Raw genomic sequence first — 13555 nt, forward strand, 5'->3', positions numbered from 1 at the left:
TGTTTAAACACAATAGACCTTGAAATTTTTTTACACTTATTACTTTTGATAATATTGTGGAGTACCAATATTATCTTAAGATGTAAGAAAAACTTTGGGTGTTGATCAAGGGATATTATCAAATTCAATTGGTTGTCAAAGATACGAACATTACTGAAAAAATAATTATATAGAATAAATAAGAGTTTTGAGCTAATAACTTTACTTTCTAATATGAAGTTTATTTTTAACATTTTTGGCTAATTAGTTGTGGTAGCTTAATGGTTGAGGGCTCACCTTATGAACTAGTTGGGGGTTTGAATCCCCAATCGAGCAATTTTGTTATTATATGCCTTTTAAATAATTGAAGTTAAAAAAATTCATGAATCGATCCCGAGTCGCGGGGAAGGAAGCCTAAGTTACAACTAGCCCACCAAGGTGCACTATCATTCATCTTTAGGTGCACTATTAGTTATATCCTAATTTCTCAAGGTATATACACATGCACAATTTTTTTCGACATTAACGAGTGCACGTACACCCCACCTATACACGTGGATCCGCCCTGACACTGTATATTATTTATGGGTGAGAAGGTGAAAAGTTCTTACACACACTGTCGTTTTGATAGAAATTAAAGGTCAAATATTTCAGCGGAAGCATTCATTTTTCTCCATTTCATTGTATGGCCATGGTGCCAACTGTAGGAGAGGTGAAAAGGATTTGACGAACTACATTGCTTTTGTAAAGAATAGTAATTAATCATGTATTCTCTCAAATAATGTAACTCTTTTAGATAAAGGTCCAGAATTCGAATCCTAGCTACTTAATCTAAGTTGCATGCGATCAGAGTGAATGTTGATGTTGGCAAAGAGAAGATCCATGTTTTGTTAGGTTTGTTCTGAATATCCTATTTTATTTGATTTAATTTTTTATCAGCATTAGAATTACTTTTCTTGATACTCCCTTCGTTTCATTTTAATTGGTCCTCTTTTTAAAAATATTTGTTTTAATTTAATTAGTTGTCCCTTTGATGAAATCAAGAGAATTTTATTATATTCTTCCAATACTACCCTTAATATTAAATGACTAAATAAAGTGTATTTACTCAAATTTATATTTTTAAAGCATAATTAATAAGGTTAATTTGGTAAAATAAACCTCCTAATTAATATTTTCGCAATAAGTGTGCCAAGTTCATAGGGGTCAACTAATATGAAACGGACTGAGTAAAAAAAAAATTTCTCGTTAGAAAGAATCTCTTTTCTATTAGGTTTTTAATAGATCTCTTTTTTATTAGGTTTCTTTTTCATGGAAGGATTTAGTACTTCTATAAATAGAAAATGTTTCTTCATAAACCACAACATCATAACACCATAACATGAGTTATTTAGGGAGAGATTTCTCTTATTCTTATGCTTTTATTATTAGGTTTTATATGTAGGCTAGTTGATCAAATTATATAATAATATTAAACTTTTTAGTATGTTTTATGTGTTTTCTAAATTATCATCACGATAGTTTGCAATTAATAACTCTTGCATGATGCGTTCTCGATTTTAAACCCAACATGCTTTACTATCAATTAGTAGCAGAAAGAAAGAAAAGAAAAAAGGTGAAGCAAGAAGAGAGATTGGAACTCAATTAGGGGTTTTAGACATAGCTAATCTTTTAATGGACTGAAATGGTTTGTGCTAATAAGTAGCTAGGCGGGATCCAAATTCGGACAAGTAGTGCGTCATATTTTTATGAACTAAACTTTTTCACAAATATTAATTTGTTAGTATGTAAAATCTTAAATTTATTTATTTTAAAACGAAATAAAAAGTTGTACCATGTCTATTTATCGAGAGCTAGCCTAACTTGAAATTATAATTCCCTCTCTATATCCCAATTTCTGTTTAGCATCATATTTAGCTCCTCGAGAACATTTTTATTGGTTGTAATGTGACAATAAAAGGAAATAGGCAAATAAGAAATAGGAAGTGAGGAAATTAAAGTTTATATATATAGATTGCCATTTATTGTTTCTCTTACAAAATGAACACACACAAAATAACTATTCAATATATGCATGTGTCATAACTTAAAACAAGAGCGTTTTGTTCAATGAAATAAAAAACTCATTTATTATCAGAAGTCCCCTGCTGACGTAAAGTTTTTTTTTCCTGCCGTCATTATGCTACTTTAAATTATATGCCAGAGAACGTATTCTTCTCCTTAACATGAATTCGTTCTCATGTTTAGTAAGGGGTTGTTTGGTAGGCGGGGTTGTCTGGTAGGCGGTATAAAATGGGATATCTCATGATTAAGCTTGATATTAAATTTATAATATGATTTATGGTAGAATTTAATTAGGTTAATCTATTATGTTTAGTCTACGTAGAGTTTAATTAAATTAAGTTGATCTATTTCACAGGTTAGTACCATTTCAGACTTGTCAAGAAGAATTACATGTATATACTCAACTTAATATGATAGTATTGTAAAATTTCTTTACGCTATCACTGCATAAATCAAAACAGAAACGAACTATTTGACTATAACCTAGTAAGTAATAATTGTTAGGCAATATTATAATTGTATAGATAGAATATTCTTTTTCCTATAATAGGATTTAATTACAGATTGTGTAGTAATAACAATATATATTCTTTCCTATAATAGAACTCTAATTTACAGTTGTATAGCTATAAGTATTTCATTATGTATTATTGAATAGAGAAAAGTTGCTATTCTGAAAAACTTTTTGTCGTGGTATCAAGAGCCACCTTCTAATGCTTTCTTTTTTCTCTGCACAGGTACTTTGCTACCTTCTTGAGTTCCTTTTGTTCTCTTTGATTCCTTACACAGGTACCCTGTACCTTTTTCCCCCTCTTTTGTAATCGGTCGATCAATAGATTCACAATCCCCTTCGCACGATTTGCTCTCCACAAAATTGGATGGTTCCAATTTCACTCTTTGGGAGATCCACTTTGGAATCTTTGTTCAAGGCAAGAGCCTTTTTGGGTTGTTAGATGGATCTGCTCGTCCACCAATAGATGCAAAAGAGTTGGATCTTTGGAAATTGAATAATGCGAAGGTAATCGATTGGATGTTGAATTCGATACATGCTGATATTGCTATAGGGCTTAGACCTTTTAGTTTTGCTTCTGAGATGTGGACCTACCTCCGTACAATTTACCAACAAAGCAACCTTGCGCGAGAGTTTGAATTGGAACGCAACATTGCAGAATACACACACAGGGACAAGAATGTTCGCTCCTTTTATGCTGACTTGCAGTTGCTCTGGTCGGAACAAGATCAAATTTTTGGGAAAAATATTTTTAAGGCAGGCTCAATGAGGTGTTGGGAGAACGAAAGAAGACGCGGGTGGTACAATTCTCAACGAAACTCCGTCCTGAATTTGAGCCGATTCGTGGCAGTTTGTTGGATAGGAAAGTCACGCCTACTCTTGATGTTGTGTTGGCAGCCGTCTTGCGTAAAGAGACAAGACTTGAAATTCAGGCTGACATGGAGTCTACGTTATTATCTTCTGTTGCATTACTTGTAGGAAAATCAACAGTCGTTGCTTCAACAAGAAATATTAAGAGAAGTGTTCAATGCTATGAATGCCAAGACTTTGGTCGCATCGCAACCAATTGTGCTAAGAAGAAAAAATATTTTGCTTACTGCAAAATTACTGTCCATCATATTTCAGACTGTCGTCGTTGTCTAAACCGTTCCCTAACTGCTCGCCAAGCTTACCAGAAAAATATCACTACATCATCTGGTTCCTTTCCTGCTGGTCACGATCTCTAAAAACTAATTCGAGATTCTATTGCAGCTGGCCTTCCCAAAGCTATCTCAAGTGCACTCTCGGCATTCTCTTCAGGTACAAGTAATTTAATTAAATCTAATTGGCATCTAGATTCAGGAGCTTCAAATCATATGACAGGTGATTTGTCCCGATTCTCATCATTGTCTAGTGATGTTTCTAACTTTGTTATTCATACAGCAAACGGGCACACATTACTCGCGTTAGGTATTGGTTTTGTTGAAAATCTTTCTAATGTTCTTTATGTACCAAATTTGAAGGCTAATTTGGTTTCAGTTGATCAACTAGTTGATCAAAATTGTGTTGTAAAATTCTCACCCAATGATTGTGTTGTTCAGAATCTAAAATCGGGATGATTATAGCCACGGGATGCAGATTTGACAGAATGTTTTGTAATGACCCTCACGGTCATTTTTCTGTATTTTAACACATTTTTAATAGGTAGAGTTTTTTTTATATAGAACTAGCTCAAATTATTTATGACTTGCTGGGATTGATAGTCTGGTTCCCAGATAGTTTTTTTGATAATTTTAGTACTACCTAAATATATTATGGATTATTTAATTTAATGTAGCATTTGGTAGAAATATAATTTAGTACCCTTCTAGAATCTTTTTGATGTAGGTAAAATTCTTTAAGTTATATTATATTTGTAACATTTTATAATAGCTTTTTATAGTCTATTAATATTTTAAACGGAGATAAAAAAATCTAAAATTATTGAAATATTATTATTGTATAGTAGTTGTTTTATTAGAAATATTTTTCTATCAATTGTGGTATATTCAAAATATTATAATTATTTTATCACGAATTTATATATATATATATATATATATATATAACAGGATAATTAAAAGTGAATTAGTGGCACCTCCACTTCCACGTGGAAGTGAAGGGATGACCCTTGTTCCTTAAAGTTTTTTTTGTGGCCAGCATTTAAGATACGTGTGTGTGGTAGAATTATAAAAGTAAGTTGTGGTAGAATTATAAAAGTAAGTTAAATGTAACTTCTTGGCCACTATAAGTCAAAAAGGAAAGAAAAGCATTTTCCTCTAATTACTACTCTCTACTTTTACGCCTATGGCTTTATGATCCAGTGGGTGTTGTGAAAAAAAAGAGAGAATCAAAAAAGGAATAATTATCTGTATCATCATGTCCAAGCTCGGGTTCTAGTAGTGTTATCTGAAAGATTCGCGAAAAGATATTTTAGCTTTGGCGTTCAAGTAGGATAAACTTACCCTACCTTTAGATTGAGCTTATTTATTGAAATTGTAAACTATTATGCTAGTTTTAGATAAGTACTTGTAGTTGCGTACCATTTGATTTATATAATATGTCTTATATATCCGGATTAAGATCTCTTTCTAGTAAATTTTGAAATATTACCTTTTAATATAATATAATGTCTATTACTTTAGAACGTGAGATCAAATTGCAAAATCCTGAATTTATACCTTTTTAATTAAGATTGGCGGATGATTATTTATACATATTTTAGCTTATGTTTAGGTTCAGTATATACTTTATTATTGTCATTAATTGTGAACTTTGGTACCTTGTTGACATTGTTATGGTATGGTATGGATTTTACTATACAGTTGGGTATGGTTACTTTGAGTTTCGGTTCGAGTCCGACATCTGATTATGGTTGTGGTTCCGCTAAGTTTCGTTTTGAGTCCGGCATCTTATTATGGGTTTTGTTATATATTATATATGTGGCCTCTCATTATTACCCACTATGTTCGGTTCGAATCCAACACGTGTCCTCTTGCTGTTATCTATCACTATCGATTCGAGTCCGGTGTCTCTCTCATTACTATCCATTGGTTCCGGTTCAAGTCCGGTGCATATCTCGATGACCACTATGATTTCTTGGGATCAGTTCACTTACATATTATTTATGTTTATTTCCATTATTTCTTGTGTGTCCCACCGGCTTATGAGGGTACGATGGGTTAATTTTCTTCTTCAGTGTGCTTAGCAGGCTTATGGGGGCCCCGTTAGGCTATGTTTGATTTGTCTATAGTTACTGCATTATTTATTTTCTATATTACTTACATTTATTTCTTTATCTCATTGGCGTAACTTGACAGTTATTTACCTTTCTGTCCCTTTTTATTGTTGACTTAGATTACATCTCCGCATTGTAGTTATATATTTCTGTACTGAGCTCAGTCGACCGATGATGTCTACTGAGTACCCATTGCTTTGGTACTCATACTACACTTCTGCATCTTTTTTCATGATGTAGATCCGGGTACTAGTAGTCGATGTTGACGTGGTTCCTCCCTTTTAGTACTGGTTCGGAGCAAGGTGAGCTTACTGTAGTTCGAGGCTGATCCTTCTCTATCTACTCCAATTCAGTCTTTTGTACTCGATACTGCCTATAAATGTTGTATATATTTTAGATTTTTGTCTAATACTCCGGGTACCTTCTAGTAATGGCTCTAGTACTGACCTTATCAGGTTTTGAGAGGGATTCGTTGAATATATGGTCCTTTTTTCTCTTCCCATTTTGATATATTATATATGCTCCTTTCTTAGTTATCACTTATTATTGTTGTTGCTATCATTATACGTAATCTTTTTATTAGTCTCTGCCTGTTAGCCCGTTAGCTATCATTTCGAGTTATGGCGTAGCTTGCCTATGGGTGGGTTAAGGTAGGCGCCATCACGACTTGAGAAATCGGGTCGTGACATGTTTCTACTAAAGTCGGTTCACCGTCACTTGCAACATTATTTTCTTTCTGTTTCTGCTGCGAATGTTACTCACTCGAATAAATTGCTCACTCTTTGGCATAATAGGATGGGTTATTCTCATTCTTCTCGGCTTCAGCACATGCTTAAATCATGTCTTCCTGTAGCACATCACATCCTTTCCAGTGTTCTTTTGGCGTGTACAAATTATGCCTGTTAAAAAAGTCACAAGCTCTTTTTTCCATCCAGTTCATCTGCTTATGAAGATCCATTGGATTTAGTGCATAGATGGCTAGGACGTGAGGTTTGAGAGATGAGGATCGGGACCCCAGGTTCGCTTCTAGAGTTCTAGCTTGGGGTCGAGGTCGACCTAGAGATCGGGGGTAGGATAGAGCAGTAGCCCCTATTTGAGATCTAGCCAGGGATCCATCACCTAATTCTCTTATAGCTCGGGGGACTGAGAGAGCTCTAGGTATTCTGCCACGACAGTAGGTTGGACAGGGGGCATCCCAGGCTCTACCCGGCTTTATATCTTCATCGATTCTTCAGGATGCATTAGTATAATTATTGGGGTTAGTTGGCGGTCCACCAATTGGCGGAACTCAGTCAGCATGACAGGGTGGTGTTAATTTAGGGGCACATCCTGCGGTAGTAATGACTAGGGTAGAGGCTCCACCAGCATAAGTAGTCCCACAATCGGCAGTAGCCCATTCAGTTATGTCTTTCGAAGAGCAAAATATGTTGGACCAATTTTTAATTTTGACTACACCCGCATTTGTTGGGACACCAGGAGAGAATGCTAATGAGTTCCTATCCAGCTGTGAGGAGCGGTTGCAGAATTTGGGTTTAGTTGAGGCACGGGGAGTGGACTTTATTGCTTATCAGTTCAACACGCCAATGAGGAGGTGGTGGAAAGGTTATTTTGATTCTATTCCAGCTGGATCTCCACCAGTGACTTGGACTAAGTTCTCTGAGGTTTTCTTAGGGAAGTATACGCCACACAACATTCCTGAGCATCTTAGGGATGAGTTTACCACATTGAGGTAACGTTCTATGACTGTGGCTGAGTATAAGGTGAGATTTCACGAGTTAGCCTGACACGCCACTATGATTCTGCCTACAGAGTACGAGCGGATTTGATGCTTTGTTAGGGGATTGAGATTATCACTTCGTAGGGATACACAGAGTTTGGTGACTTTAGGACTGTCTTTTTTAGAGATAGTTGAGCATGTTTACTCTATAGAGGAGATCGTGAGGCCCAAGAGGGAAGCTATTAGAGACTGCACTACTAGGGTAGCTACAACGGTTCACAGTTCACAGGTTGAGGATTTCACGAAAGGTACCCTCAACAACAACATTCTCAGCATCAGGGTTAGCCTCGTCGGCTATCTTAGGCATCGCTCCAGATATAAGACAAGGATCAGCCCATCCATAGTAGTTCTTTTGATCAGAGCAGAAGCCAGCTATAGAGGGGTGTTCAGTCAAGATCATTAATTAGGGGTGGTCGTTTTTTATCCGTCGGACCTTCTGGGCAGAGTAGGGTGCTCAAGGTATGTTATGACTGTGGGGTTGTTGGTCATTTCACTCATGAATGTCCTCAATATAGGATGATTGAGCCTTCAATTTTAACTGTGTAGCTGATTAAATAAGTGTCACCGTTAGGTAGGGGTGGTGTACACGATCGTGGAGGTGGTTCCTAGGGCTCTAGAGGTGGTCTATAGGGAGGTAGGGCAGGCGATTGGGCAGGCACCTAGTCCAGTAATAGACAGGGTCATTTGTATGCCGTATCAGGTAGACCAGAGGTTGAGGTTTTCAATGTTGTGATCACAGGTACGATTTTTATGTCCCTCAGCCGGCTTTTGCTTTGTTTGATTCTGGTTCCACACTTTATATATTTCTGCTTATTTTGCATCGCTACTGGGTTTATGTTCGGAGTGTTTATCTGTGTCATTATGTGTGGCTACCCCAGTGGGTGATTCTTTAGTAGTGGATCGGGTATATAGATCTTGTTTGTTGATTATTTGGGACTTTAATTCTTACATTAACCTTATTGTCCTAGATATGGTAGATTTTGATGTGATTCTAGGCATGAATTATCTATCTTCTTATCATGCGGTCTTGAATTATTTTGCTAAGACCGTTATTTTAGCCTTGCCTAGCGTGCTCCCAGTAGTGTGTTAGGGTTTTGTTAGCCGCGTGCTGACGAGGATTATTTCATATATTCGAGCTAGGAGACTGATATTGAGGGATTGTGAGTCATTTCTTTCATATGTTCTAGATGTTAGTGCTAAGAGTCCATCGCTTGACTCTATCCCTGTTGGTCACGAGTTTTTCGATGTATTTTCGACCAACCTACCTGGCCTTCCTCCTAAGCGTGATATAGAGCTTATTATTGACCTCGAACTAAGCACTCAACCTATTTCTATGGCTCCATATCATATGGTTCCTGCTTAGTTGAAAAAGCTGAATAGTCAGCTTCAGGATCTTCTAGGTAAGGGCTTTATCAGATCGAGTATATCTCTTTGGGGTGCTCCAGTTTTGTTTTTGAAGAAAAAAATGGCTCCATAAATATGTGTATCAACTACAGACAGTTGAATAAGGTGACTGAAAAGATAAGTATCCTATGCCTCGTATAGATAATTTATTTGATCAGCTTTAGGGTGCGGCAGTGTTTTCTAAGATAGATTTAAGGTTTGGTTACCATCAGTTATGAGTTAGGGCCGCGAACATTCCTAAGACAGCCTTCAAGACTCGTTATGATCATTATGAGTTCCTGGTGGTGTCCTTTGGGTTGACCAATGCTCTAGCAGCTTTTATGGATCTGATGAATAACGTGTTCATGCCATATTTGGACTCCTTCGTGATAGTATTTATTGATGACATTATAGTATATTCGAGGAATAAGGAGGAGCACGAGCAATATTTGAGGACTGTGCTCTGCACTTTGAGAGACCACAAGCTTTATCCCAAGTTCTCAAAGTGTAAGTTTTTGCTTGATTCTGTAGCTTTCTTGGTGCACGTAGTGTCCAAGGATGGTGTTGTGGTGGACCCAACCAAGATTGAGGCTATTAGTAGTTGGGCCAGGCCTACATCACCTTCTGAAGTTTGCAGCTTTATTGGATCGGTAGGTTACTATAGGAGGTTCATTGAGGGTTTTTCTTCTATTGCATCCCCTTTGACTAGATTGACCAGGAAGGAGGTTCTGTTTTAATGGTCTGCAAGTTGTGAGGCGATCTTTATGAAGCTCAAGAATTTGCTTACTTCAACACTTATTCTGACTCTTCCTGTTGAGGGGGAGAGTTTTACTGTTTATTACGATGTCTCTGGTTTTGGTTTGGGGTGTGTTCTGATGTAGTGTGGCTGTGTTATTGCATATGCATCGAGACAGTTGAAGGTGCATGAGTGTAACTACCCCACTCATGAATTAGAGTTGGCAGCTGTAGTATTTGGCTTAGGATTTGGAGACATTATTTGTATAGGGTTCGCTGTGAGATATTCACTGATCATCGTAGTTTTCAGTATATTATGATCCAGAAGGAGCTTAATTCGAGGCAACGTAGGTGGATTGAGTTGCTGAAGGACTATGATTCTTTATTATCTACCATCCAAGCAAGATGAATATGTTAGTGTACGCCTTGAGCCGAAAATCAGTGAGTATGCATAGCTTAGCTTTCATTTCAGCTTCTCAGCGGTCGTTGGATTTTGACAGTCAGTCCTTAGCTAATTTGATTGTTCATTTGGATATTTCTGACCCTCGGAGAATCATTGCTAGTGTTAAGGCCAGATCTACCTTATTGGAGAAGATTTAGAATCATCAGTTCGAGAATAGCGAGCTTCGTAGCATTCGATAACAGGTGTTGAAGGGTGAGTCTAAGTAGGATACCCTAGATTCTGAGGGTGTCTTGAGGTTTGATGATCGTATTTGGGTTCCAAGAGTTGGAGATTTAATCCAGTTGATTCTTCGTGAGGTTCATAGCTCCAAATACTCTATTCATCCCAGGACAGCTAAGATGTATAGAGATTTGAGGCAGCATTATTAATCGAGTGGTATGCATAGAGATATAGCAGGGTTTGTGGCTCAATGTCTTTGTTGTCAACAGGTAAAGGCCGAGCATTATAGACCTGGCAGATTACTTCAGTAGCTACCCATTCCCGAGTGGAAATGGGAGCGAGTTACTATAGATTTCGTAGGTGGATTGCCTCATACTTCACATGGTTTTATTTGGGTCATCGTGGATTGATTGATTAAGTCTGCACATTTTATCCCCGTTTGACTTTCCTACAGTGCCGAGAGGTTAGCCCATGTTTATATTCAGGAGGTGGTCTGCCTATATGGGGTCCTGTGTCTATTATTTCTGACCAAGGCTCTCAGCTTACTTTTAGCTTTTAGAGGATATTTCAGGAGGAGTTGGGAACCCAGGTTGACCTTAGAACGACCTTTTATCCCTAAACTTATAGGCAGTCAGAGCAAACTATCCATGTTTTAGAAGATATGCTCCACGCTTCTGTGTTGGATTTTGGAGATCAGTGGGACCAGTTTCTACCTTTGCCAGAGTTTGCATATAGTAACAGCTTCCACTCAAGTATTCAGATGGCCCTATTTAAGGCATTATATGGTAGGCGATGTCGATCTCCAATTGGTTGTTTTGAGACTTCTGAGGCTAGGCCTCGTGGCACAGATTTGCTTCGTGATTTATTGGACCAAGTTTGAGTGATTCAGTATAGGTTACGAGTAGCCCAGAGTGGACAGAGGAGTTATGCTGATTGCAGACATCGTCTATTGAGATTCATAGTTGGTGATATGGTCTTTCTGTGAGTATCGCCCATGAAGGGCATGATGAGGTTCGGGAGGAGGGGCAAGCTTAGCCCTACATATATTGGACTTTTTGAGATCTTATAGACAGTTGGGGAGGTAGCTTATGTGTTGGAATTTCCACCTGCCTTCTCACCCATTTACCTGACGTTTTATGTATCTATGTTGTGGTAGTATATTCCAGATGAGTCATACATACTTCAGTGGGACTCGTTCAGTTGGACGAAAAGTTGGCGTTTGTAGAGAAGCCAACATCTATTTTGGCAAGGGATGTCAGGCGGTTGCGCTCCATGGATATTTCGATAGTTAAGGTTCAGTGGCATCACCATCCAGTTGAGGAGGCTACTTGGAAAATTGAGCGTGATATGCGCGCTCGGTATCCCTATCTGTTTGATCCTTCAGGTATTTCATTATCTTTTACTTTCGCGGACAAAAGTCCTTTTAGTAGTAGATTAATACCTTATCTTTTACTTTCGCGGACAAAAGTCCTTTTAGTAGTAGATGTTGCAGTGACCCTCACGATCATTTTTCTGTATTTTAACACATTTTCAATAAACCAAACTTTTTTTTGTATATATAACTGTTCCGAATTATTTATGACATGCTGGACTGATAGTCCGATTCCCAAACAGTTCTTTTGATAATTTTAGTACTATCTAAATATATTATGGGTTATTTAATTTAATGTGGCATTTGATAGAAATATAATTTAGTACCCTTCTAGAATATTTTCAATATAGGTAAAATTCTTTAAGTTATGTTATATTTGTAACACTTTATAATAGCTTTTTATAGTCTATTAATATTTTAAGCGGAGATAATAAATTTAGAAATATTAAAATATTATTATTATACAATAGATGTTTTATTAAAAATATTTTTCGATTAATTGTGGTATATTCAAAATACTATAATTATTTTATCACAAATTTATGCAATATTTGAATATATAAATATATGTATGGGGCAATTAAAAGTGAATTAGTGGCACCTCCACTTCCATGTGGAAGTGAAGGGATGGCTCTTGTGCCTTAAAGTTTCTTTTGTGGACAACATTTAAGATATGTATGTGTGGTAGACTTATAAAAGTAAGTTAAATCTAACTTCTTGGCCACTATAAGTCAAAAAGGAAAGAGAAGCATTTTCCTCTAATTAGTACTCTCTATTTTTACGCCTACGACTTTATGATCCAGTGAGTGTCGTGAAAAAAAGAAGAGAGAATCAAAGAAGGAGTAATTATTTGTATCATCATGTCCAAGCTCGGGTTCTAGTAGTGCTATCTGGAAGCTTCGCGAAAAGATATTTTAGCTTTGGCGTCCAGGTAGGCTAGGCTTACCCTACCTTTGGATTGAGCTTATTTACTAAAATTGTAAACTATTATGCTAGTGCTAGATAAGTACTTGTAGTTATGTACCATTTGATATATATAATATATCTTATTTATCCAGATTAAGACCTCGTTCTAGTAAATTTTGAAATATTACCTTTTAATATAATATAGTGTCTATTATTTTAGAACGTGAAATTAAATTGAAAAATCTAGAATTTATTTCTTTTTAATTAAGATTGGCAGATGGTTATTTAGATATATTTTAGCTTCTATTTAGTTTCAGTATATACTTTATTGTTGTCACTAATTGTGTACTTTGGTACCACGTTGACATTGTTATGAACTTATGATATGGTTTTTACTATTACAGTCGGGTATGGTTACTTTGAGTTTTGGTTCGAGTCCAACATCTGATTATGGTTGTAGTTCCACTAAGTTTTGTTTCGAGTCCGACATCTGATTATGAATTCTATTGTATATTATATATGTGACATCTCGTTATTACCCACTATGTTCGGTTCGAATTTGGCACGTATCCTCTTGTTATTATCCATCTCTATCGATTTGTGTCTGGCGTCTGGCCTCTCGTTACTATACATTGGTGCCGGTTCAAGCTCGGTGCATATCTCAATGACTACTACGATTTCTTGGGATCATTTCAGGTACATATTATTTATGTTTATTTTCATTACTTCTTGTGTGTTCCACCGGCTTATGGGAGTACGATTGGGTTAATTGTCTTCTTCAGTGTGCCAAACGGGCTTATGAGGGCCCAGTTAGGTTATGTTTGATTCATCTATAATTACTGCATTATTTATTTTTTGTATCGCTTACATTTATTCCTTTATCTCATTAGTGTAACGTGGCAGTTGTTTACCTTTCTGCCTCTTTTTACTGTTGACTTAGATTACATCCT

This window comes from Capsicum annuum, chromosome 10 (assembly GCF_002878395.1).
Source record: "Capsicum annuum cultivar UCD-10X-F1 chromosome 10, UCD10Xv1.1, whole genome shotgun sequence".
Classification (NCBI taxonomy): Eukaryota; Viridiplantae; Streptophyta; class Magnoliopsida; order Solanales; family Solanaceae; genus Capsicum; species Capsicum annuum.